Consider the following 26,299-nt stretch of genomic DNA (forward strand, 5'->3'; position numbering starts at 1 on the left):
TGAAGATGCCTTTCTCATTGCTCACATGTGGTTGCTGCTCTCAACCAGATTCTGCCTGTTGTCCCGCACCTGTATCAGGGCATTGTCTGCTCACATTTAGCTCAACACTTGATCCTGTGTCATCCCCTCTTCTGAAAAACTCCAAGGTGACTTTTAGAAGGACCTGCATTTTTGCATTTTTGTTGTTTTATTCACTGTTTCCTTATCTCTTTGTCCCTCTGATTGCTGCGCCAGAGTCTGTCATTTTTTCTTTTAGGTTTGTTGAGTCTACTCTACTCTACTATGACTATGTTCTTTTTTTCTACCTACAGTATCCATTTGAAGATTCTTTAATGGAGAGTATATATTTTACCCATTAAAATCTTTATTTTGTTCTGTCTTCTAAAAAAGGGGGAAAAAAGCTTTCTTCAGATCCTCTCTAAAATATGCCATAGTAGTTTTATGGCATCTTAAATGGGAGAGGAAGTGGTGGACAAGCAGTTTCAGAGTTAGAAGAGAACCCAGTTCTCCTGTTTCTCATTTGTGTGTCACGGACAAGAGGATAGAGACACAACCTTATTGTTCCCTCTTCGTTAAGAATGTTTATAAACCTCTGGGAGATAGAGGGCTGGGTGGGATGTGGGAATGCTGGGCTGGAAACATCAGGATCATCTAATGCCACATCTGAGTCCCAACTCTAGACCAGCAGGGAACAGTGACCAACTATTCAAGTAAGTTCAGTTGTCATTCACTTTGAACTTGGACTATATAGAAACACTTTACAGGTTAGACTCTAACGGCCAAAATTTAGCCAAATAAAATCTCTCTTGGCTGCTAAGGAGTCCTTGGAATGAAAATGACCAAAAAAGAACGTGTCCCCTAACTGGACACGTGGCATTGGGTCAGTGAGGCCAAAGCCTTGTTCAAAAGTGCCCATAGCACAGTATTTTTTCATGGACTGGACTGAGGGTCACACAAAAGCCCATGATAAATGACTTGCTTTTCTTCAGAGTCATTTATTAACCTCAGGAGTGTGGAATGCATCACCAAGAGACTAATCTGTATCACTGGAAGGACATGAACCAGAGTTTTCTGGACCTGTAAGGGGGAGGGTAGAAGAAAGGAGGAAGTAGTTTTAGCCTTGCCTTTGCTACTTTCTCAAACATGGAAGCTGCACCATCTAACAAATGGAGAAAGATCCTTGCCTGCACATATGTGTGAGCTGGGCCTTGTTATGATTATAGCCCTCTGCCTCCTGGTGGGACCCAAGGGTGCAGCTGGACAGTTGGACTACGAATGAAGTACAAAATAACTTACTGATTTTCTACCAACATGCTGTTGGGTACACAGCCATATGAGTGTGGTCTCCTTTTAAGAAAAGGCTTTTGAAAGGCTTTCCACTTATTCCATGATGCTTCTGTTGCTCAAAAGATTGTTGAGGAATTGGGTTAAGGAAAACATACACAAATGACAACCAACTATATCTACAACTCAGAATTAGCTGCTGTTATTATTTTGGCATATTTGCTTCTGTCATTTTTTCTTCATTTAAGAAATTCCTTTCTATTTTTCTCATTAAAATGAAACATGGTTTATTACAGTGATTTCAAGTAATATAGAAAAAGAAACAAAAATTAAAAGATTGCTTATAAATACCTAAAAGTTTATCACTAATTATTTGGTAAACGTGATTCCAGGCATTTCTCTGTATTTGCCATTCATTGAATATGAGTTTTGGCAAAATTTCCATCTTTGAAAGAGGATTTTATTTTCAGAAATAGGTCCAAGTTGCTAAGAACCAGCTAAGTCTGGTGAAGGTAATGATTAAGCTAAGTAACAAGATTTTATTGCCAAGTCGGGTGTAATTGGTTTTCTTGGACAGCTCAGAAATTGGCTCCAAGAGGGGCACCCATATCAGAATTGTTCTGAGCATCAACAAGAGCTGCCCTCTGAGAGCTGTCTCTGAAGGCTGTGTGCACAGAGTAGCAGAAGCCTAGGGAACCATAAACTCTGGAACTGAGCCAGGCTTGTGCCCTGACTTGAGGGTGTGACCTCAATCAGGGACCTTACCATTATGGAGCCTCTGTTTGCTCATCTTTAATGAGATGTTCATAATGTCCACTTTTCATGAGCTGTTATGAGAATCAAATTAAGTCATGGATGTGACAGCTATTTTACAAACTGGCAAGCCCTGTACAAATACAAGGCACTATTACTTAAGTATGTTTGTCAAATTAATCTTGTTTTTTGATAGGCGCACTTCCTACAAACACTGTCACTCCATGATCACATCATCAAAGCATAAGTGGGTAGGTCCATTCTCTTCCCTTCTGCTCTCCTCAGGTTGCAGGTTTATTATCCCTTCAAGGCTGCTTTGCCCTTGGCCTTATGCTCATTTTACTTGACTTTCCAATACCCGAACATGGACAAGGAGAATCAGAGAAGGCCAGTGGGGACACTGTTTGACTCATTACCCCTGGCATTTCTAGCTTTTAGCAGCCAGTGAGGGTAGGCGGTGCAGGTAAAGGTATGAGTGATCTCAGTCTGGAGTATCTATCTCGGAATTTTTAAAGGATCTGGCCAATTTACTATTTACCTGAAAGTTCTTTTGACATTTGAAACTCATCAAATCACCTTTCTCAGAACAAGGGAATCTGAATTCCCATGATGCATTTAAAAAGGGAAGACTTAAAACTACCAGTTATCTCATCTATAAAAATGGGAGTAATAAATGTACCATCCTAATAGGTGGTTGAGTTGGGCTAAATTTTAGGTATTGGTACAGTCTGGCACATCAGAAGTGCTCAGTAAATGCTAGCTATTACTTTTGGTATTATTATTAAGAAACGATTGGACTCTATTGACTCTCTAAGAAAGGTGTCGATGTATATGTCATCAGTGACTTTGATACATGAAAGAGTACCTCAGCAGTAATGATCTACAGTTACTCAAACGTAATTTACAGATATAATTTCACCATTTGGAATGTCTGCTTTTTTATTTGTATTCTACTTTTAATTCTTTTTTATTTTATTTATGTATTTATTTTTGGCTGTGCTGGGTCTTCACTGCTGCTCACAGGCTTCCTCTAGTTGTGGAGATCAGGGGCTACTCTCTAGTTGCGGTGTGCAGGCTTCTCATTGCAGCGACTTCTCTTGTTGCAGAGCGCAGGCCCTAGAGTGCCTGAGCTTCAGCAGTTTCAGCATGTGGACTCAGTAACTTCAGCTTCCTGGTTCTAGAGCACAGATTCAGTAGTTTTGGTGCACAGGCTTAGGGGTGGCCCTGTGGCATGTGGAATCTTCTCAGACCACGTATAGAGCTCATGTCCCCTGCATTGGCTGGCAGATTCCTAACCATTTCATCACCAGGGAAGTCCTTGTTGGTGTTCATTCGTCATATATTTATTGAGTGTTTACTATATGTAAGGCATTGTGTGTCCACTGGAGATACAACAGAGAACCAAACAGCCCTCATCCCCATGGAGCCTACTGTCTAGCGAAGGAGACAAGCAGTAAACAATTACAGAAATGAATATTCTGTTAGAACTTAAATGTAATGATGGGAAAGTATAATTCTATGAGATCAGCTTAGGGGACCTAATCAGGTGTGGGTGGATGGGGAGCAGGTAGGGAGGATTCAGGGGAATTTTCCTTAAGTAAATGATAGATGTGCTGAGATCCAAATAACGAGCAGGACAAACATACCAGAGGATAAAGAGAAGCAGATTCCCAGGGGAAGGAATGACAGAAGCAAAGGCCCAGAGGCTGGAAGAACAGGACATAGTCATGGCTGGAGGAATGAGAGTGATGGGCTGTGGAGCAGAAAATGAGGTTGGGAGCTGGCAGGGACTGAAACAGGCAGGGTCTTGTAGACCATGACAACAACTGTGGTCTTGACCTTCACAGCAAAGGAAGCCATTGAAGTAACTTAAACAAGAACATGAAATGACCAAATTCCTGTATTCCAAGATCACTCCCACTGCACAGAGTAGCATGGATTGGAGGAAGCTTAGAATTATTAATCTTTCATTTGACAAAAATGAAGAATGAATCCAATTGGTATGGCAGAGACTCTAATTCTGCAGTTTTTATTAAGCCACCCAAAGTCAAGTCTTTTGTTAAAGATACAGAATCTTTACTGATCTATTATAGCTAGAAAGATGTAACAATTGTTTTTGTTGTTCAGTGACTAAGTCATGTCCCACTGTTTGTAGCCCCATGGACTGCAGCATGCCAGCTCCCCATCCTTCACTGTCTCCTGGATTTTGCTCAAATTTGTGTCCATTGAGTCAGTGATGCTGTCCAATCATCCCATCCTCTGTCTCCCTCTTCTCCTCCTGCCCTCAATCTTTCCCAGCATCAGGGTCTTTTCCAATGAGTTGGCTCTTTGCATCAGATGGCCAGAGCAACAATAAAAACAGCAAAAATCTCCAGTATACCGGTGAAGTCTTCTGGGAACAATTCACTCTAGGTTTAAATTCTTTCTCTATCATTTGTTACAGTGTGACTTGGCCAAGTTGCTTCACCTTTCTAAGTCTCACAAAATTTGTCCTATGAGTGAGAAAAACATTTGTGGAAATTGTTAAGAGGATTTAATGAACAGCTTTGGCAAATACCTTTTATTCACCTCTCTCTTGTTTGTCTATTTAGCTCCCAAATATTTTGAGATCCAGTAAGCTAGCACATTCTCCACTCAAAACATCTGCATCCACATCTATTAAACCCCTTCTTTCTGACCCAAGGGGCTTCCTGGGTTCCTCAAGTGGTAAAGAATCTGCCTGCCAATGCAGGTTCAACTAGAGTTCAGTCTCTGGGTCAGGAAGATGCCCTGGAGGAGAAAATGGCAGCCCACTCCAGTATTCTTGCCAGGATAATCCCATAGACAGAGGAGCCTAGTGGGCTACAAGTACGTGAGGTCCTAACCCATGCACATCAACTGAGAATTCTATCAGAAAAGGAGAATTGCCTGGCCTCTTTCTTCCAAGTTTAAGGTGGGGTTGTTCTTCTGGGATGGCCTCAAAAGACAACAGCGTTATTTCAGAGTAGATTCTACAAAGTGAGGTAATGGGGACTCGAAGAGGCCCTTGGGAGTGTCCATTCCCAGCCAGGGGTAAACACTATTCACTTTATTAACCTTTGGTTTTCTCATTTGCTAAGTAGTTCTCAAGGTCCCCACCAGCTCTGAGAGGTGAGGTGCAGAGAGTGTGTGCATAAAGTGCCTGGCAGCTTGCCAACACCACTTGCCCATGAGAGATTCAGGAAGCCAGGAGGATGGCACCCAAATGACCCCGTGGCCATGTCAGTATGGCTACGTGAAAGGAACATACCCTTCCTGAAATATATATACATAAGAGGGACACCAACGATCTGAGAAGGAGTGGATTAGAATGGTGCAGTGGAAGAATATTGAATCAAGAATGTGAAATCCGGTTCCAGCTAAGGCTTTGTCGATTGCCAGTTATATAATATTGGGCAAGTAAATTGCTTAATCCCCATGAATCTCAAGTAATTTTGTTTTTCCTGTTGTTTGTTTTCAGCATTGTGGAACTGTCACTAATAATCTCTTCCCTAATTTAGCTCACAAGGATGTTAATAAGTCTCCATATTTCCTTCCTTTGTCTCTTCATATTTTCAGAACAAATTAATTTCACTGTATATACTGTTCTGTAAATTTGCTTTTTAAATTTATTTAACAACATATCATGAGTGTTGTTCCACGTCTCTAGGTAGTTTTCTTGTGTGTTTTTAGGACTGCACAGTCTTCTGTTGTGATACTGTCTTTGCATGCCAGTCCTCACTTGTTGGTCATGGAGTTCCATTATTTAGAAATAGTGTTGCCAGATGCAAAGAAAAGGAAGGAATCTGAGCTCCTCAAATTGAGATCACACCTCTCGCTCTCTCCATAAATAGATCCATCTTTGTATCTGTCTCTTGCTGGAATCAAGACCCTGAAAACCCAAGGGACTGAAGGATTGGTGACTTAGGAGGAAGGGGCTGATTAGAACAGATCCAGAGCTGTGTCTGTTTATTGAGGTCTGACACTTCTTACATGTGCTAGAGCAACAATTCTGCAATGTAAAGTTTGTCCCCTAAGAACAGAACCACACTGTGCCACCCCTGCTGTGCCCCTGTCCACACCTTCCACCCCCTAACACACCACTCCTTTCAAATACATCCCTCGGATACCATCTAACTTATCCTCTCTGCAATTCTCAGTCACATATTAGCATTTTGGTATGAATGACCTCATCCTCAGATTCTTAGGGTGACCACGATTTATTCACACAGCCTTGCCTGTGTGCAGTCAGGTCCTTACAAGATAGACAAACACTTGGAGGTTAAAATTTAATGATCCCACAACACTATAAAGATACTCTATACTAAATGCATATTTTATTGTAAACAGTCTTAAATTTGAAATACATTTTAAGTCTGCTAAACACTTTTTGCAAGCCTCTGTACTTTTCCCTGGGACTTCCCTGGTGGCTCAGATGATAAAGAAACTGCCTGCAATGCAGGAAACCCAGGTTCAGTCCCTGGGTAGGGAAGATCCCTTGGAGAAGAAAATAGCAACCCACTCCAGTATTCTTGCCTGGAGAATCCCATGGACAGAGGAGCCTGGTAGGCTATAGTCCATAGGGTTGCAAAGAGTTGGACATGACTGAGTGCCTAACACACACACACATACACACTTTTCCCTCAAAATCAGGACATACACTAGAAGAAAAAATTTTTTACTTTCTTCTGGAGTGTGTGGGTTTATTTGCATTTCTATTAAGATGATGCTCTTCTCTGCCACTAAGTCACAATAACTGAAATGAGGGAGTGAGCTGGAAGACCTCTAATATCCTTTCTAAATGTAAAATTTTGTATCATTTGGACATAATATGTAAATGTTCCAGTGGGATGCATCTTTCTGTCAACAAAAATAAATTAACCAATAGTCAATCTAAGAAAGAAATAGAACATTTTATTCAAGCCAAACTGAGGATTATAACCCGGAAGACAGTCTCTCAGAGAGCTCAGAGAACTGTTCTGAAGAAGTAAGGGGGTATTTTGTGATTTGAAGTATGTGATTTTGGTGAAAGAGGTACATGCAATCAAGCACACATCTCGGTCGAAGGTTGCTGCATGAGGAACAGACATCTTAGTTAACTATATTAGTGCTTTCCTAAGCATGAGAAGATGCCAGAATCCAGGTTCATAAAAAATTTCTCCTGAAAATTTGTATCTGAGGGCCAGTTCTGTCAGTTTTCCCAGAGCACAGAGTGCTTCATCCTGAACTTCACCCTGAATTCCTTTCAGGGTGTGTTTAGGTCAGCAGCCCCGCATAGGCCAATGACTGGATTCATGTAGCACTAGGTTGTGGGCAACATTCTTTATGTTGCCATCCCTTCCCCTTCATGGGCTTCCCTGGTGGCTCAGATGATAAAGAATCTGCCTGCAATGCAGGAGATGTGGGTTGGAGATGTGGGTTTGATCCCTGGGTTCGGAAGATTCCCTGGAGAAGGGAATGGCTACTCACTCCAGTATCTTTGCCTGGAGAATTCCATGGACAGAGGAACCTGGTGGGCTACAGTCCATGGCATTGCAAACAGTCAGACACAACTGAAGCAACCAGCACTTGCACTTCCTTTCTTTCCCTTCAGTCTTAATTTCGACCAAGGTTTGGGTGGCATTTTGTGACCAGTTCGTCCCATGGTGTTAGGAATGTTCATTCCCAGGTCAGGTGAGGACTTTATTGATAGGCCACTCCATGTGCTGTTACTGGACTTGGCTACTTTTTAACAGTAGTCAAAAGCCTCTGAATCACCAGTTTACTGGTCTTTTATGATCCAAGAAAAATGGTTCTCTCTTATTGCTTCTTTCTGTATCTAGAGCTACACTATTACAATCATTGATCTTATAGGACTATGCTGCTGCTGCTGCTAAGTCTCTTCAGTCGTGTCCGACTCTGTGCGACCCCATAGACAGCAGCCCACCAGGCTCCCCCGTCCCTGGGATTCTCCAGGCAAGAACACTGGAGTGGGTTGCCATTTCCTTCTCCAATGCGTGAAAATGAAAAGTGAAAGTGAAGTCGCTCAGTCGTGTCCGACTCTTAGCGACCCCATGGACTGCAGCCTACCAGGCTCCTCTGCCCAGGGGATTTTCCAGGCAAGAGGACTGGAGTGGGGTGCCATTGCCTTCTCCAATTTGGTCAATTGTTTCAAGTCACCTAATCGTTGTTAATGTTACTGGAGGCTCAGTCACACATTTGGTAATGCAAGAAATAATAACCGTATAAAATTGGCAAAATAAAAGTAATATAGCAAGTAACATCAATAGGATCATAAGTAAGTATTTAAGCTAAGAACTTCCATTATGCGGTGCCCAGTATCTTTCCAGATCATCTGACCAGTCTCCACTAGTTGATATCTTTAAGGGAGATAATATATTGGCATTTGTACATAAAGTTCATCAAGATGTCTGCACATGCAGGGCAAGTGGTAGAACATTGTGACCTGTAAGGTCGTCCTTACAGAATTGAGAAAAAAATGTTACTGTCTGGGGAGCTATAGGGCTGATACCAGAAGAAAACTTAATTTTTATTGCTAAGAGGGTATTTCTGCCACTGGGGAGGTCTGATTAAGGCATAATGCACAACAGAGAGCAGAGAGGAGGCAAAAACGGGCAGAGAAAATTTTTTTGTTTAAATTTTTCTTGTCTTGACTTAAAATATGAATTATTTCATTTCTGTTGTTATACTTTCTCTTGTAAAAAGTCACACTAAAAAAGTTTTGTACTTACTTACAAATGAGAGATTTAAGCCAAACGTATTCTAAGATGCCTTCTGGCCCAGGTATGACTGGGTTCTAATTACATATTCGTTCTGCTTATAGTATGTCACTGGTCTTACGATATCGATAACCCCTGGAGGAGCTAGGACCCTTGGCCGGGATCCTCCAAGCCCAGCAGAGGCGCGTAGGGCCGGCCCTTTGGGGGAGTGGCCAGCCTGGACCAGGAGGCTCAAAGACAGCGTCCCCTCTCCGCGGGGCCAGGCCGGAGCGCCTCTCCTCCAGCCCCACCGCATCACAAGTCAAAACAGCCTCTCTTCCCTGCTGACGCCACGGCCGGGATGGGGCTGAAAATCGATCCTCAATCTTTCTGCTCCAGCACAGCCGGCCCCGCCGCGGATGCGGGCGCCGACGCGCAGGATGAAAGGCCGAGGGCGGCGCTCGGGCGGCGGGCTGGCTGCTGACGGCGGAGAAACGAGCAAGCCCGCGTCCGGTGGGGCGTTCTCTCACCGCCTGGCGTTGGCCACAGGACGGTGGCTGAGTCCCCAGGTGGTGGGCGGTGGTGGGAAGGAGAAGAGGGACCCTGTCACAAACGAGGGGAGGGGACAGGAAGAGTGGCCATTCTAAATCCAGCCTCTACTGAGGCTCCGCCTGTGTAGACGGATCCTCAGTACCCACGGCTCAACTCAGCCAGCATACAGATGAGCAGACCAACGCCCAAGGTGCGGGCAGCAGCTGGTCTCCGGGAGCAGGGGCGAAACCGAGACTAGGACCAGGGTCTCCAGACCCCTTCTAGACCACTGTGTCCTCCACCAGATTCCTTTAGCCTAAGGGCTTTCTCTGGGTTTCTTCGCTAGCAGCCTTCCGAGTTGTTGCATTCACCTGTCAAATTGATGGCTTTGCGCGTTTGGAAACTCCCTATGGAATCAATAGCAGACTTTGCTTGTTTGTTCTGCTTGCCGTCAGTTCAGATTTTCTGCAGCTTCCAGAGTGTCACCATCTGCCCTGTGTCACCTTAGAGATGTCAGCAAATGTTTTGACCATGGTCTCATGTTAAGAGTGTGTCACACAGCTAATCTCATCCACCCTGTGGACAAGATGCTAACTGCATCTGGGACAGTTCCATTTCTCTAATCAAGCTATTGGGTGGCTTGCCTGGCTTCCTGAAGCAGTCCTGTCTCATCATCATACACTTGCTGTTTGAAGGTACCCATGCTGCAAGTGAACTAAGCCAGGTGACTTCTAGGACCAGAGGGAAATGACAAACTGGTGTGCATGCGGGCTAAGTCGCTTCAGTGGTTTCCTTTGCGATCCCATGGACTGCAGCCCGCCAGGCTGCTCTGTCCATGGGGAGTCTCCAGGCAAGAATACTGGAGTGGGTTGCCATGCCCTCCTCCAGGGCATCTTCCCTACCCAGGGATTGAACCCAGGTCTCCTGAAGTTCCTGAATTGCAGGTGGATTCTTTACCACTGAGCCACCAGGGAAGCCCTGACAAACTGACAGTTCTGCTCAATTCAAGTGGGGAGTCACCATCTTCATCATATAAGAACCAAGGTTTCTTGAGCATTTACTATGTGATAGGTTCTCTGCCAGATTCTCACGTGTTATTTTAAGATCACCATTACAGCAACCCTGCTGTTGTTATTCCAGTACTGTTATACAGATGAGTAAAAAGAGTCACGGAAATTAAACAATTTGCCCCCAAATCACCAACAGTAGTTGTTGAAGCAGAGATTTGAATCCCAGGTTCGTCCTGAACCTGTGCCTTCAAAGGTTACGCCCTGTTGCTGCTCATAATAGAATAAATGTTTTGGTGTAAGGGAAAGGATGCTCCATGAGGAATGAGGAAGCAAGCCTTCCATTCGGGCTCTACCTCTGTGGGCAAGTCACCTCGCCTTGTTTTTCAGGTACATGAAACCCCTGAGACATATAGAATTATGTGCATGTTTCTGGGATGAGGAGCCATAGTTTTCATCAGCTGAATCTCAGTTAGATTCATATACCCTCTCTCCCCTGCAAAAAATAATATGTATGTGTCAGAGCTCTCTGAACTATCTTAAGTTTCTACGCTTTTCCATGCCAGTCTACTCTATATTCTCTTCTGACATTTTAGACAATGATGTAGTTACAGCTGCAGACTCCAGGACCTTTCTCTGGTTCAGGGGTGTGAAGGGCTCCTGGCTGCACAAGGAGGCCTTTCAAGAACACCCGCATGTCCAGATAGCAATCGCAGGAAAGACGACATTGGAATAAGATCATCAAATTCACCCTCCACCTCCTTGCAACACCTCAGCATTTTTACTTTAGTCTGTTGTATTCTTTACTTGCAATAAGACTGTACTGTTTATATAGAAGCCCCAGGAAAATGTTTCAGAATCCTTTTTTTTAACTCTACTACAAAAAGAATTCTAGTATCAGAGCCTCCAGCAGGCCTAGGGTAAAGTGTCCATTCATCAGTGAGCATCTTCTATGTCCTGAGCAGGGAACCTGATAGGCCAGACCCCTGATTGCTTGGAGACTCAGAAGGACTCTGGCAGGGAAGTGTTAGAATGATGCATGGAGCACAAGAGAGCGAGGCCTGGGGAATCAGGAGGGGCCTTCTTGAGAAGTGGTGTTTGAACCAATCCCTAAGGACAAGAAGGAATGGATTAAGCAAGAGGTACAAATCAGAGGGGAGGAAGAGCATCCCAAGCAGAGGAAATAGCTAGTGAGTATGGCCTAAGACGATAAAGAACCTGTTGGAGGAACTTAAGGGCTGGGCAGGCTGGAGCACAGAAAGAGGGAAAGCAGGGTAGGCTCTCCCTGCACCTACGGATGAGGCTGCTAAGGAGGTAGGGCCTGTGTATTCAGTGCTTCCAGAGTCAAGAAACATGGATCCCAGTGCCAACTGTGACACTAATTGGCTGTGTGACATTAGTAAGGCAGGTAACATCTCTGAGCTTTCATTTCCTGAGCTTAAACATGAGAACTTTGAACCAGTTGGTTTCTAAAGTTCTCTCTGTTGCCACTCTCCAGTGACTTTGTGACATTGAAAAAAAGTGAAGTGATCTGTAAAAGAGAGAAAAACAGCTGCTGCTAGCCAGGAGCAGGGTAGCACTATCAATGAGGCCCTGGTGTTCTCCTGTTACACATAAACCACTTCATAGAATAATACCGTCCAACATGGCCATTCTGTGACTGTGATGGATAAGGACAAAAATAAGGCCACTCTGTGATCACATCTGAACACGAAAAAAAAAAAATAATAATAACATTGTTTCCACTCCACAGTCACATTTGGACATGAAAAAAAAAAAAAAAAAAAAAATGAACACTGTCCAAACCTCAGAAATGACCAAACATCTCCCTATCCTGGCTCAGATGACTGCTGCCTCTTTAGAGTGAGCTTCAGCTTCACTCTAGTCTTTCCCCCTTCTAGACAAAATTTACTAAGATACACAATCATAGAAGGACCCCTGCTTCCTGACAGCAAGCAAGCTCTGCTTCCTTAAACCCTTTCCCAAATCACCACACACAAGCCCTAACCCTGTTAAGTCCTTGCTAACAGTCTACATCTCTGCAGTGAGTAATGAACCCCCTTGTCCAACTGCAGGGGTGTTCCTCGAGCAGGGTGGGCCGCCATAGCAAGCAGCGCCTTTTACATTTTGGACCCTCGCTGCCTCTCCTTCCTCATCCTAGTTCCAGCCCCATCCTGGTGTTCCTTGGCCAAAGGGTGTTACATCAGCCTTTTCTAATTCTGATGTTCTCTAATCTCAGCCCAGGCACCCAGCTCTGGGCCTCAGGATATTAAGAAGTGGGGCCTTGAAGTAGGGGAGGAGAAGAGAGTGAGGAAGGAAAATTCAAGAGAACAACATCACCAGGGAATTTGCTCCCATCCAACAATGAGGGAGGGTCTTCCCTGGTGGTTCAGTGATAAAGAATCCACCTACCAGTGCAGGAGACCTGTGTTCAGGAAGGGAAGCGAAAGGGAAGGGAAGATCCCCTAGGGAAGGAGAAGGCAGCCCACTCTGGTATTCTTGCCTGGAGAATTCCACGGACAGAGGAGCCTGCTAAGCTACAATCCATGGGGTCACAAAAGAGTTGGACACGACTTAGCGACTAAACAGCAACAACAAGTATGAAGGAGCAGAATTAAGGCTGCCTCCAGAGTGGACGTTTCTTCCCTCGCTGGAAGCCCTGGGCTTTCTCTTTCAGGCCTGCAGCACCCCACCCCTCCCCCACCAGATCGAGCTTGGGCTACACAGGAGGTAGTGGTACTTCTGTTTCCCAACCAAACCCACAGCAGTCATACCCTCCCTCAGAGTCATCTTCACAGGAAGATAGCTGGCTCCCAGAGAACTGACTCATCTGGCAGTGTTGATGGGGGCAGAAATTGCTGCTGGTGGTGATTCAGCTTCTCAGCTTGGACTTCCCATCCTTAGCTAAAGTGTTTTCACTGTGGGGAGAGTCCCACTGGACAACCCACTCTACTCTGTTCATACAAACAGATGGTAAACAAATACCACCCCTGACGCCTCCTGAGTCAGATGGCAACCAGGGGGAAGAAGTGACCTGTTTCTCTGGCCACAGGACAGACTGTTGGACTCATTTCTCTGAGAAGGCTAGTGGAGTCAGCTCCTTTTAACCTGCAGAAATCATTGCTCACACCAGGCACATAACTATTTCCAAAACTGTCAGCATACTGTCATGGCAAAAGTAGAGTTTTCTCCATGTTCCATGTAATCCAGGGGTCAACAGACTTTCTCTGTAAAGAACCAAACAGTTAACATTTCAGGCTTTGTGGACCAAATAGTCTCTGGATGGACCAAACCATCACTACTCAGATCTGCCCTTTTAGCCCCAAAGCAACCACAGATAATATGCAAGTGTATATGCATGCCTGTATTTCAAGAAAACTATCTATAAAAACACTGGCTTGGTGTGCTGACCCTTGGTCTACTGTAATCGACACATGAGCACTGTTGAATAAGAGCAGGAATAATAACCTTACCTGTAACTTGTAAAAGAGCTTTATTTTTCATCAGAAAGATTTTTTAAAAAGTTAAAAACTTCCAAAAGACAAAGGAAAGAAAAAGAGAGAGAGAAGAGAACAAAAATAAGAGAATAGAATTTTATTTCAAAAACGGAATGAGGACCTTTTTTGAGATGGGGGGAGCTCTTTGTAAAGCCTCTGGTGGCTGCCTCTTACCCTGACCAGCTCTTCAGGAGCCCCTCACTGGCTCAGGGGCCAGCAGAGAGCACTAGAGGATACTGGATGGCCAGGGATTTGGAGTGTTCAGGACTGTTACAGTTCCTGGGGAAGAGAGGCCTTTCTGAGCCCCTGGAAGGACTCTGAGAGAGAGCAGAAGAGACCAATGATGCTAAACAGGGACTGTTTGTGAAGGTGACTTCTAATGGCCCAGTGTGAACAGGGTCCTCCCCCTTCCTGGGCTTCTGGGGTTAATGTACTGGCTGTGAGGAGTATGTACCTCAAATTTTGCAAATCTTAAAATGGTTAATAATGAAAGATTTAGGTTTAAAAATAGAGCTCCCAAGATTCTGCAGGGAAAGGTAGAGGAGAATGGAAACCAGATAGAATGGAAACCCCTCCATTTCTTGGGAGAAAGGGCAAGAAGTGGCCGTTCTGTGGTAAATGGCCATTTTCTCTAGTTCACAGAACATGTGTACTGCTTATGGATGCATTTCAGAAAGTTACCCTAGCAAGAGAGCAATGATTTCTGAATTGTGTTTCCTGGAATACTAGTGTCATAAAATGTTAGCAATTATTGCATGAGAAAAATTTCAAGAAAACTGAAGAATGAATTAACGGGAAACTGTTGTTGTTCCTGTGCATTTTGGTTTTCCTAGGTTATGCTGGTGGGGATGGACAGGAGTTGGGGGAAGTGATTATAGTATTGTGGGGGGAAAGTTTCATTCTGAAAATCATATTTTAGGAAACAGATTTTTCAGGGCAAAGAATAGACTATTCACTTGAGCTTATGCAGTGTTTCTCAAATTTAAGTGTACAATAGATTCACCAAGAGGGCCTGTTAAAACACAGGTTGCTGGGTCCCACCCACAGAATTTCTAATTCAGTAGATTGGGATGGGACCAGGAACTTGCATTTCTAACAAGTTCCCAGGTGATGCTGCTGCTGCTGCTGATCCAAGGACCTCACATTGCCCTGCACCCAGCCTGATAGATATGAAGCTCTTTATACAGTCACAGTTCTGCCTAAGGGGTACCACATTACAGAGAATCAACTGAATGGGTTTCCACCATGTGGGAGGATGTGTCGCATATTCCAGCTTCAAAGTCAGGCTTATAGGAACATAGATGTGATTTATTTGGGGAAAGTTTATCACTTTGAGACAGGCTTTCTCCAGAAGAGCAGCAGGTGTCATTAACAGTGGAGCATCTTCTCACAGGAGCAATGGAAGGTGGCATGTTGTAGGATTTGTTTTTTTTAATAATGGCTCATGAGTCTTCTGTACAGAGTTAGAGAGGCCAGTTATTCAGTCCTTAAAATTTTCCTGGCATTTCCTGACAGGGAGACATGGTCCTTAAAAAATAGGAACAAAATCCAAAATGAACTTAACAGGATGCAATAGTTCTTCAATAATAACATAATATTCAGTTTTAATGGTTGCACTGTGATATATTTGGGGATTTAAAACATACAAATGTAAGTTTGGATAGGACTGTTCAATCAAATGTGTATTAGAAAAATGAGGAGGACCTAAATGACAGAATGTGGATGTGAGTCAGCTAGAGTGTGGAGTTATGGGCAAAAGGCAGCAAACGCATCCTGAGATCTGTCATGGGAGGACTGGGATGTGGTACACCCCAACCTGAGGTCAGTCTCAACCATGGTACCAAGTTTTGTTAGCATACTCTAAAAAATGACATAAAAGAGTTAGAGAAAGTCCATGGGATATGAGTGTACTATCTCTTTAGAAAATATTTGAGATAACCCTTAGCAGAAACATTTGAAAGAAATTTAGGTTGCTAAGCCTGGAAAAAAATGAAGCCACTCTATTCTACCTTTAAATGATCTACCTCTGGTCTTTCATTGCAGTGGTAAAATAAGCAAGAGGAAACAGCCCTAATTTTTTAAATGTATGTAACTTTCATTAACTTTGAGGAGAACATCTTCTTGAAAGCAGGATGATAGAATACTGAGGGTATGTCATTTTTGGCCTTGCAAATAAATGTGCAAGAAGCTAAAAGCAGTTATCCATTTCAAGTTTCTTTAGAATTTCTTAAGCTCTTGCATGAGTCCTGCACAGTCCTAGAGCAAACTTGAAGGAAAGGATTGCCATTTACTGCAACAGTCCAAATGCCCATCAGTGGGAAAGTGCATAAGTGTGATATATTCACACAGTGGACTATTATACGGCAGTCAAATGATGAACCGTAGTAAAACATAGTCATATAGGCAAATCTTATTGATATAATATTAAGCCAAAAAAGTAAGTCTCAGAAGATTACAGCATGATACACTTGTATAAAGTTCAAAACTAAAAACAATTTTAATACTTTTTAGGAATACAGATGGACACAATATCACTATATAAAAGGAAAGCAAGAGGTGACCACAATATAAAAGACTGGCAATACCAAGGGTGGGCAAGGGTATGGATCAGTGGAAATTTTCATATGCTGCTGATGGGAAGATAAGCTGGTTACAACCATTTTAAAAACTTTTTGCATTACCTACTGGAGCTAAACATACACAAACTCTATGACCCCACATTTGTACTTCTAGGTATATACTCAACATATTTCACCAAAAGGCATATTCAATAATATTCACAGCAGCACTATTCATTAAAACTCCAAACAGTTCATCAACAGGTGGATAATGTATTATATAATCATATAAAATTCTATATAACAGTGAGAAGAACAAACTGTGGTTACATATAACAATGCAGATGAATCTTGCAAAAACAATGTTGGACAAAAGGCAGACACAAAAAAGTATATATTGTATAATTCCATTTATACAGAGTTCAAAAATATGGAACACTGGTTTGTAATCTTAAGAGGTCAGGCTGTTGGTTGTGAAGTGTGAAAGTGTTAGTCACTCAGTTGTGTCCAATCCTTTGTAACCCCATGAACTTGTAGCCCACCAGGCTCCTTTGTCCATGGAATTCTCCAGGCAAGAATACCAGAGTGGGTAGCTATGCCCTTCTCTGGGGTCAGGTTGCTGATTACCTTGGGTGAAGGGTAATGACTGGGAGGAATCATGAGTGAGACTTCAGGGATTCTGGTTCTTTTCTGGATCTGAATGCTGCCTACATGGATATGTTTACATTGTGCCAGTTTTCTTATGATTTGTACATATCTAATGTCTTAGATATAAATTAAAAGTTTACTGTGGGAGAGGGAGAGGGTGGGAAGATTTGGGAGAATGGCATTGAAACATGTGAAATGTCATGTGTGAAACGAGATGCCAGTCCAGGTTCAATGCACGATGCTGGATGCTTGGGGCTGGTGCACTGGGACGACCCAGAGGGATGGTATGGGGAGGGAGGAGGGAGGAGGGTTCAGGATGGGGAACACATGAGAAATAAAGGAATAAAAAAAAAAAAGTTTATTTTGAGAGAGATAGAGATAGAAGTGAGATGAAGTAAAAATGAGAGTTAAAAATAAGAAAAAAAAATATGGAGGATATGAAGAAGTAAAAGTATCCATAGGCATATCTTCAAAATGTATTTCAGAGTATATATACTGAGTGTGTGCATGCTTAGTCACTCCATCATGTCTGACTCTGCGTGACCCTATGGACTGTAGTGCACCAGGCTCCTCTGTCCGTGGGAATTCTCCAGGCAAGAATACTTGAGTGGATTGCCATGCCCTCCTCCAGGGCATCTTCCCAACCCAGGAGTTGACACAGGTCTCCTGAACTGCAGGCAGATTCTTTACCAGCTGAGCTACCCAGGAAGCCCATATATACTAAAACTAGATGGTAAAATCTTAGTAAAATCTCTTTTTTGCAATATTTTTCATTCCTGGTAAATGTTTTTGTTTTGTATTGCCATCCTTTTAAGTAAAAATTTACAATACTGCCTTCCTCTGATTTAAAAGTAATACTTTTTTTTTTTCAAAAACAAAAACAACCAAGGAAAAATACAAATCTCATCACTGAGATCTAATCACTCACCATTTTGATGTGCATCTTCCCAGGCTTTATTATGATTTTAAAAGTCTTTAGGCAGGTGTTCTGGGGGGTTAGGGTGGGGAGGAAAGCAAAGAAATGATGAATGCATGGTTTAGGGTGATGGTTTCTTTGGTGGGAGGGAGGCAGAACAGTATACAAGAGGGGAACATAGGTTTCTACTGATGTTCTTTGTTCTGGATGATAGATTTTATTCATTATTAAAAGTAACTCAGAAGTAAAGAAATAAAAGTGGGTCAATAAAGAAATAAAAGTGGGTCAATAAAGAAATAAAAGAAATTGGTCAAAAGGTACAATCTTCCAGTTATAAATAAGTCATGGGAATGTAATGTACAACATGGGGACAATAGTTAATTATACTGTATTGTATATTTGAAAGTTGCTAATGAAGTAGATCTTAACAGTTTCATTACAAGGAAAAAAAAGCTTGTGACTATGAATGGTGATGATGTTAATGAAACTTATTGTGTGATCATTCCACAATATATACAAATGCCAAATGAATCATTATGTTACACATCTGGAACTAATATAATGTTATGTGTTAATTATGTCTCAATAAAAAAAAGAAATAATAGGATCTTCCCTGGTAGTCCAGTGGTTAAGACACTGTGCTTCCACTGCAGAGGGTGCAGGTTCAATCCCTGCTACAAGAATTAAGATTCCACATGCGTGGCCAAAAAAAAAAAAATTGGTTGGAAGAAAGAAAGAAAAAAGAATATCTGTAGAAGATACTACAGAATCAGTGAACAGTAAAGCAAATTTAAATGGTAAAAGAACTCAGCAAGGTATCTGATATATAATTGATATATGAAACACAATAGCTTTCACAGACACAAACAATGATCAGCTTAAGGACATAATTGTAAAGGAAGATCCTTTATAATAACAAAGGGGATTAAATACTTAGGAATAAACTTGACAAAAATGTGCAAAACCTAAACGATGAAACACTCGAAAATTAGACCTAAACAAAAGGTAAGGCATTTCTGTTCTTAGATAGGACAATTCATCATCATAAAGGTGAAACACAATCCCAGTAAAAATAGTTACAAGCTATTTGTGGAACTGACAAGTTGATGCTAAAGTTCTTAAGGAAAAACATGCAGTAATAGCTGGAACACACTAAGAAATACAAGCCACAAAGGTGGACCAGTCTACCAGGTATCAAACTGTACTAGGTGAAACTATACTATACGTTCCCATAATGAAAATAATGTACTATTCCTTGGAAGGAAAGTAATGACCAACCTAGATAGCATATTCAAAAGCAGAGACATTACTTTGCCAACAAAGGTCCATCTAGTCAAGGCTATGGTTTTTCCAGTGGTCATGTATGGATGTGAGAGTTGGACTGTGAAGAAAGCTGAATGCCGAAGACTTGATGCTTTTGAACTGTGGTGTTGGAGAAGACTCTTGAGAGTCCCTTGGACTGCAAGGAGATCCAACCAGTCCATTCTAAAGGAGATCAGCTCTGGGATTTCTTTGGAAGGAATGATGCTAAAGCTGAAACTCCAGTACTTTGGCCACCTCATGCGAAGAGTTGACTCATGGGAAAAGACTCTGATGCTGGGAGGGATTGGGGGCAGGAGGAGAAGGGGACAACAGAGCATGAGATGGCTGGATGGCATCACCGACTCAATGGACATGAGTCTGAGTGAACTCCAGGAGTTGGTGATGGGCAGGGAGGCCTGGCGTGCTGCAATTCATGGGGTCGCAAAGAGTCGGACACGACTGAGCAACTGAACTGAACTGAACCTAACTGCCAAAATAGACCTATAGACCAGTAGAATAGAATAGAAAGACCTGAAGTATATCTGAATAAATATGGAGATAATAAATGTGGTATTTTAAATCATGGAAGTGAAGATGGGCTTTCTAATAACTATTGCTGGCACAAGGAGGCAGCCACTTGGAAAAGAGATAAAATTCAAACTTTAGGGCTTCCCTGATGGCTCAGAGGTTAAGAACCTGCCTGCCGGTGCAGGAGGCACTGGTTCAATCCCTGGTCCAGGAAGATCCTACAGGCCACAGAGCAACTAATCCCATGCACCACAATTATAGAGCCTGTGCTCTAGAGCCCTGGAGCCACAACTACCGAGCCCGTGCACGCTACAGCCAGTGCTCCACAACAGGAGAGGCCGCTGCAAGGAGAAGCCCCCGCATTGCAGCTGGAGAGTGGCCCCAGTTTAACACAACTAGAGGAAAGCCTGTGCAGCAATGACAACACAGTGCAGCCAAAAATAAACAAATAAATAAAAGATGGACAGGGATACAGCAGGGGAAAAAAAAAGATCCATACCTTACACCGTATACTAAAATAAACTCCACACTCTTTAGGAAACTAAATGTAAAAAAGAAATTGATTGAAAATAATTTAATAAACTAGAAAAAATATGGTGAATTTCTCTATAAACTCAATGTAAGGAAAAGCTTTCTAACATTGACTCAAAATCCAATGGCAGTAAAAGATATAATTCATAAATTTGGCTACATGAAAGTGTTTTTTTAAATTGCATGGTAGGGTAAAATCAAAAAAGAGCTGCCAAATTAGAAAACATTTGCAACATATATCACAGATACAGGGCTAATCTGTAATATATAAAGAACTCTTAAAATTTGAGAAGAAAAGACCAAAACTCTGATGAAAAAATGGGAAAGATATAAGAACAGAAAAAAAAAATCAAAATAATAAAGAAATAAAAAAGGACCAAGGGCCAATGATGAGGCTGTGTCACCAACCATGGATTAATCCAATTTTGTGCACCTGAGGTCCAATTAAAACTATGAGAATTCCCACAATAGATTTCAGACTGTAACTGAAAGTAAGTTTAATCTTTCAAAGACCTAAAATAATACTAAGACATATTAGGGTACACTGACAAATCAGAAAAAAGACAGAAAGAAAGAAAATTACTTCCTTTTCATTACTAAACCTTACAATGAGTTTTTTCAGTGAGTTCTGAGTTCAAGTTCCTATGCGTGATAAAACTGGCCACCACAATCCAAACATCAGTGAGTCAGAAGGCTTCAGTATAAACTAGATAAACTTCCCAGGTCCCGTCTACCTCTAAAATTCTGTAGTTTATTTTAAACTAATGTCCTGGTGTCCCAGTCTGTTTAAATCTACTCACTCAGTGAGGAAATAATGACTTTCCCAGGCCCCTTCTTCCTACTTACACAGGGAGTTTCACCTGGGGACACTTATTGCCTGCAGCAAAACACCAGATTCATGCATTTGTTTGTGTGTTTATATTCCCATCACCGTTTATAAAAATGAAAGATTTAACATGGTGAGGAAATTGGAGTGAAACAAGAGCAGTAAGAAATAAGAAAAAGCAATACCACAAATAATATTAGAACACAAAAATGCACGCTTCTAGTTTCTATCTGAAGTAAGAAAAAATGTAAACCTTTCTTCAAATGTGGCAAAAAAAAAATTAAGAGAAAAAATGAAAATAGAAGATAAATACCATCAATATTCCCAAGCAGATTTTAGACACTGACAGGAAAATGGAATTCTCAGAAGCAGGATACTTTTTTAAGTATCTAACATGTGTTTCGTTTCCTTTTTTCTGTAACATTATTCCACTCCTTCAAAGTCTTCAGTATCTCAGATGTGGTAGGTCGTTTCTTGGGGTCCACTGAGAGTAATTTCTCCAAGATCTTTTTCTTGGTCATCAGATACGTCTAAGTTGCCACTCCTTAGATCGTCAAATAACTTCGCTGTTTCTAAATAAGTGGGACATATATGAAGAAGTTCTGTAAGAATCAGCCCCAAAGCATAGATGTCCACTTCATTTCCATAGTCTTTCACGGAAGAAAGCTGTTCTGGGCTCATGTATCTTAAAGTTTCCTTTTTACTTGTCCACATTTCATCATTTTTCAGGTATGTAACAAGTCCAAAGTCTCCAATCTTGATTTGGTTCATAGCTACTAAAAATATGTTACTTGGCTTAAGGTCTCTATGAATTAACTGTTCTGAATGTATATTTGTTGAAAGAAAGAAAGAACTCCAAAGCCAAATGTTTGTCTGGTTCCTTGCCTCTTCTCTTGTCAATCCATTGCTCCAACGTACCTTTATCACAATATTCCATTTGGATGAAAAGGCACCTAGTCTTTGATCTTGAAGAATTTAAGCTTTCCTCAGGATCATAATCAAGCCCATCCCAACAACTGTGGTAGTGAACGAAACATTCTTACATTTGATTTTCCCATGGATCATCTTCTTATTGTGAAAATACCAAAAGAATCCCTCAAATTTTCTTTTTAATACCAATCAGTGAGTCAATTAATTAATGAATATTTATTAAATGCCTAATGTTTCTAGGCAAAAATAGTATCAGATCTATCTCTGTCTTAAATAGCTAACAATCTAGTTGGATAATATGGTGACCATGAAAAGATAAGTAAAAAAGATAAGTATAATCACTTCTGAAAGCAATTTGGTATCATCTAGCAAACTTATGGCAACCCCACTCCAGTACTCTTGCCTGGAAAATCCCATGGATTGAGGAGCCTGGTAGGCTGCAGTCCATGGGGTCACTAGGAGTCAGACATGACTGAGTGACTTCACTTTCACTTTTCACTTTCATGGCAACCCACTCCAGTGTTCTTGCCTGGAGAATCCCAGGGATGGGGGAGCCTGGTGGGCTGCCGTCTCTGGGGTCGCACAGAGTCGGACACAACTAAAGTGACTTAACAGCTTAGCAGCAGCGTCTATCTTAGCTAGAATGAGGCCACAAATTTGGCTTGCAGCTTCCTTGCAGCTCGCAGTTGGAGCAGAGAGGGAAACAGCAGATAAAAGATTCATAATGTCTATAAAGTAATTTGGGCAGTTTTGCCAAAGACCAGGATTCCGTTTACTTAGAGATGTGTCCGAGTGGTATGCTTCAGTAGATTCTAGTGCTTCACAAGAGCCCGTGGTTAAATATCCAGGATTTATGCAAGTTGTTTGTTAAGCCATTGGTAGCTTGAATTCAGCCATGGTGGGAATGTTCAGTAAACACTACAAATCAGGGCATTTGGGGGTTTGTTTTTGTTTTTCACTTGGCCTTCAAAGAGCTGGTTTGCCAGCACACCAATGCATGTTCCCATGGTCTTGTAGGGGGACACAGTTTTGAGGCCAGAAGAGCTGCAAGTAGGAGAGAGAAGGGCTGGGTGTGCAAGTTTATTGAGTTCAGCAGAAATATTCCCTTAGGAGGAGAGAGAAGGCATATATGCTCAAAACCAGAAAATGACTCTAATATGTGTCAGTGCTCACCTCTCCACCTCAATCCTTCCTTTCCCCGGTATTATCTTTTGGAATTTCATAGCTGGGGTTACAAAAAATGCTAGGTCCAGGGAGAGGCAGACATACCTCCTCATTCAAAAATGCATCCAGAGAGAATGGGAAAGGCTCAGGTGAAGGGTTTTATGCTTTCACCTACATCAGCACTTCTCCAGCCTGTACTTCACAGCATTGTAACAAGTGTCCTGAAGGGAGAAAAGTGTCCCAGGCTGAAATAAATCTGGAAATGAGTGGGTTAAAGTGAAGCAGCTTTCTTTACTGCAAGACTTATCAGAGCTTTGGGGAGGTGAATGTGCCCTTGTGGCATAAAATACACAACCTTATTTTACCCGAAGAATACTTTGTGGTGGCAGATCATCTTGGGGAACAAAGCTGAAAAATGCCACCCTGGGTTGTCAGGGTTCCCTGAGATTTTGAAAGGCAATACTGAGACATTACTCAACAGAAATAGTTCTTTCACATAGGACTTGAGGCTCTGGCATTTTCTCTATAGAAACATGACTTGCATGTCTTTACTTTTCACCTGAAACATTTCACTAAGTCTGAGGGTGTCCACACATCTATCAGCAGAGCTTTCTTAAAGGAAACATTTCAGAACAAGGAATTTCGTAACTTGTGTCTCACACCCCCAGGAACTCATTCAGTTCTGCCATGGAACAGAACAGGCAAAATCAAAGCCCAAAGCCAGTGTCCACTTATTTTCAACTCACGAGATTCTCAACCAGAGAAATGAGCATTTCTTGTCATTTTTTAACTTGGAATTTTCACCCCCCTCAACTCTCATTCTATTTTTTCTTCTTCTGTCTCTTTTTGCAATAGTTTTGTAAACTTCTAAGACAGTGTATCATGCCCTGGGCCCTCCACACACATAGTCATTCAGTCATTCACGGAACCCCTCCAGGTCCCAGACCCTGCATCAAGGAGCTCATAGTACAACATTAATGAATGTCCATTTCCTCTCCTATTAATCTTCTTTATTTGCTTTGTCTGAGCTCTCTGCCCCACTTTGCTCGGCACCCCATGCTGCTCCTCCCCACTCCAGTCCATCCTTCCTTTCTTGTCCCTTCCCTGGTAGTTTTTTCCAATGACTAACAGGAACCCAACTCAGCTGGTTTTTTATCACGCTCCTGTCCTTGCATTTTCCGACTCAATTAAGCCATTACCAGAGCTAAATGAGGCATGGACTCTTCAAAAGTCACACCTGTCGTCAGGGAGATGGAGGGTAAGAACCTGTGCAGCTGGTGGGCAGTGGCGAGCAGGGCTGGAGAAAGGCAGCCGAGTGTGACCCAGCAGTCTGTGCTCCCGCGGTGCTGAAAGAGGGCCCTCATGGTAAAACAAGGTGTCCCCTGCTCTCATATAGAAAGAGTGAAGTCTGACACAGAACTGAGATCAGTCACATCGGTGATCACAGATAAGAGGTCTCTAATTCTTTGGCAAATGTGTATCAGGTGCTTATAATAACCCACATTGTGGATGTGTCCTCAGCAAGAGGTAAAAAGTCTGTAACCAGAACCAGCTCCATGGGGTTTTGTGATTATCAGTTGAACTTTCTCAGGTTTTTCCTTCCTGTTCACCCCCATTAAAACATACACGTTTCATCTTTCTGCAGTGGTGGCTTCACAGCTTACTGTTAGTATTCTTCAAAATCAGAATGACGAAAGAGGGCAAAGATTACAGTACAATAAACCAGAGACAAATCCGTGTACTTGCCCTAGGAAGAAAAATGATAAGTGATCTCTATTGGAAATCTATTTGGGTTCCATAATCACCTTTTTTCTAGGCAACCTAGAATTCTTATTTCTGCAGGCTGGGAGTTGAGAAATTGTAGTTTCTGAGCTTGTTGTGCTTCTCATTTACTAAGTGATTTTATGTTCAGAAGGTCTGTGCCTCTGTTTTCTCTCATTGAAATGTGGACAAAACCATTCTCCTCTAGAGTACAGAATTTCTCAAAATGTTAAAGCCATTTAAAAGAGCCAAGATTTCTTTTATGAAAATTGAAGTGTTTCTGGGTTGACCCCCTAACCTCGCCTCACTGTCCTGTGTTAATTTGTCCTTGACTCTGGAATTTGGATGAGCCATCCAACTTTTTGGACAAATGCCAAGTTCAACAGGTATTTTGGGGGCACCCATTCAGTACCAGGTTCCTGGTTCCATGCTGGGGATGCAACTGTGATCCTGAAGCCCCTTCCCTTGGGAACTTTCAGTCTTGTGGGTTAACCCCTTCCCTGTTCCATCCTAGAATTGCCCAACCAGTCCCTAGTTTTAACTGGTTATGCTTCATTTATTCATTCAGCAAATATCTGTGGAGCATCTACTAAGTTCTAGGCACTGTGCTTGGTGCCAGTTTACAATGGGGAAAAGAGACAGGCCCCACCCCCTTGAAGCTTCCAGCCCCCACTGTGAATTAATTTTGTCTCAAGGCAGTCACCAGAAAGAATGTCACGCCTCCCTGTGTAATTTCTCAATGCTTAATTCATTCTTCTTCTTAGCATTTGTATCACTGTAATTATAATACACCATCCTGTCTCCTTTTAAACCTTGAGCGCCTTGACGACAACAATCTCAACTTTCTTTCCTTAATACCTTGCACTCCCTCAGTTCAGTTCAGTCGCTCAGTCGTGTCCGACTCTTTGCGACCCCATGAATCACAGCACGCCAGGCCTCCCTGTCCATCACCAACTCCCAGAGTTCACTGAGACTCATGTCCATCGAGTCGGTGATGCCATCCAGCCATCTCATCCTCTGTCATCCCCTTCTCCTCCTGCCCCGAATCCCTCCCAGCATCAGGGTCCTTTCCATTGAGTCAACTCTTCCCATGAGGTGGCCAAAGTACTGGAGTTTCAGCTTTAGCATCAGTCCCTCCAGTGAACACCCAGGACTGATCTCCTTTAGGATGGACTGGTTAGCAAATAGAGGAGCTCAATCAATGTTTTTTGACTGAATAAGTAATTGCATGAATTTAGAAGCTCATGAACTTGTGGAACCATAGACCAGTCTGCTCTGACCTCCCATCCCAAGTCTCTTGGATGAGGAGCTCAATGATAATCAATCACCTGGAAGTACTGAAACACTCACGACTTCAAGGACCTTCTA

At 42.4% G+C, this 26,299-nt stretch overlaps 2 protein-coding genes across 11 annotated transcripts in view; one reads left to right on the forward strand and one right to left on the reverse strand.

The window, feature by feature from the left end:
* The window catches only part of ILDR1 (immunoglobulin like domain containing receptor 1), a 283,577-nt gene that overhangs the window by 207,617 nt on the left and 49,661 nt on the right, over positions 1-26,299 (reverse strand). For 4 of the 8 annotated variants that reach the window (XM_070798010.1, XM_070797795.1, XM_070797854.1 and 1 more), the window contains one exon: positions 17,902-17,961. The exons of the other annotated variants lie outside the window; for them this stretch is intronic. The gene's annotated coding sequence lies outside the window, so the exon portion shown is untranslated. The remainder of the gene's footprint in view (positions 1-17,901; positions 17,962-26,299) is intronic. 8 annotated transcript variants of the gene reach the window in all.
* The window catches only part of CASR (calcium sensing receptor), an 89,354-nt gene that overhangs the window by 26,723 nt on the left and 36,332 nt on the right, over positions 1-26,299 (forward strand). The gene's annotated exons all lie outside the window — the stretch shown is intronic.

The sequence above is a fragment of the Bos indicus genome, chromosome 1 (assembly GCF_029378745.1).
Source record: "Bos indicus isolate NIAB-ARS_2022 breed Sahiwal x Tharparkar chromosome 1, NIAB-ARS_B.indTharparkar_mat_pri_1.0, whole genome shotgun sequence".
NCBI lineage: Eukaryota > Metazoa > Chordata > Mammalia > Artiodactyla > Bovidae > Bos > Bos indicus.